Source organism: Ursus maritimus, unplaced genomic scaffold (assembly GCF_017311325.1).
Source record: "Ursus maritimus isolate PB19 unplaced genomic scaffold, ASM1731132v1 scaffold_9, whole genome shotgun sequence".
Classification (NCBI taxonomy): Eukaryota; Metazoa; Chordata; class Mammalia; order Carnivora; family Ursidae; genus Ursus; species Ursus maritimus.
The window spans coordinates 38,126,070-38,127,809 of NW_024427107.1; positions in this window are offsets into that span (position 1 = coordinate 38,126,070).

The window sequence follows — 1,740 nt, forward strand, 5'->3', positions numbered from 1 at the left end:
GGATCCCATTTCTGTTCTTGTCTGCTAGTTTCTGGCCTGTTCCACTTTGAAGAGAAAAAAAAAGATACACGAACATATTGAAGGATAGGCAATTTAGGTCAGGCTGGTTTGTCTTTTGTGAACATAAATCATTAACTATCCAACCCTATTGCAAATGAGAGGGTTTGGAAGTGTCCGTTATTCATTAAAACATTTTTTTTTTCCCATTTCTAGAGTAAGCAATGTGAGAAAAAAACACATTTCCCAGGAAGACCGGTTTGAGAAGCCATGCCCTGGGACAGGAACCCAGCTGGCACACAGGAAGCTGAACGGATGGTCTGAAGCCACCCTCCCGTTTAACCAGCATCTACTTTCACGCCCTCTCTCCAGACACAGCCTTTTTTTTTGCACAGGCTTGGTCTTCCTGTTCCTTGCAACTATTTTTTGGCCCACAAAGTCGAGAACATTCAGAGGGAAAAGAAATTGTTGCTACAATGTGGTACAGACGTTACTAAACAAAACAGAACAAAAACAAAAACACAAACCAAAACAAAACCAAAATCCTGTAGTTCTGAAAATTACACATAAAAATGAGCAGGGTTCACAGGGTGGGGGCAAAAAGGGTTAGGGCTTCAAGCTCTGACCAACTTTATAACTAGAGCACGTGAAAATACACGTCAGCGGGGAGGATCCTGATGTCCTGGCAAAGTTAGAGACTGCCACAGCCGACAGTAACAATGGACAAAAACCAGAGTGAAAACACTGGCTACGTTTTATTAAAGCAGGATGGTGGGCAAGGCAGATGGAGGCAAGCTCTGCCCCAGCGGGTCTGCCATTCAGGTGTGCCCAGGGAGCCGAGCAACAGAGAACCAGAGCCTTTTGGGAGGAGCCTCTCTGGAGAGGTCGACCAGTGTAGGTGTTCGATTCTCATTTCACCAAATTCAGCCCAAGGGCCTCTGTGGCCCTGCCTATGCAGCCACCAAACTAAGCCAAGCAAGGTCTCCGCTCCTCTGGAAAGCTGTAACGCTCCTCTCACCTGCGTAGCATCCCTGCCGGACCAACCTGACTTTTGCGTTGTTCTGACATCATTCCCTAGTCACCAATCACAGATAGGCCAATTCCTGTTCCAGAGGCACCTTTCAGAGCTGGATGGCTACAGATGTGCTTCCGCCCCGCAGGAGGACGGACTCCCAGGCTGAGGCTGCGGGGGAGGGGCTAGGGTTGGGGGCGGGGCAGCCATGTCACACACTGAGGAGAAGGGAGGCAGAGAATACAGATTTTTTTAAACTTTTTTATTACACAGTAAAGAATACAACAATACCTGAATCATACTTTAAAGATTCACAGGTTGACAGACCATACATTACAGTCCAACTAAGGAAAAAAGGATAAACAAGAAACCACAGTTCAGACATAGTAGACTTAAAAGCTCAAGAGTATGCTGACAAAAGCATGATGCCTAGACCCCGCCCCCCAGTGTTAGTCTACCATTAACTCGTGGTACATGTCTGAATTAAGTATTGCACAACAACTTTAATTTTTCACAATAATGTCGCAGAACCCAAAATAATATTTAAAAAAATTACTTTAAATCTGCATTTCAACAGTCTCCAATTTTTTTCTGTCCCTTGAGGAATTCGGACAATATGGAGTCGCTTTCTTTCCCTAAGTATTCCAGACGTAGGCATGCTTTGCATAAGTAAACCAGCCTTGAAATTTTTAAATCCCCAAGACATGCACCTACACATAAAAAAAAAAAAA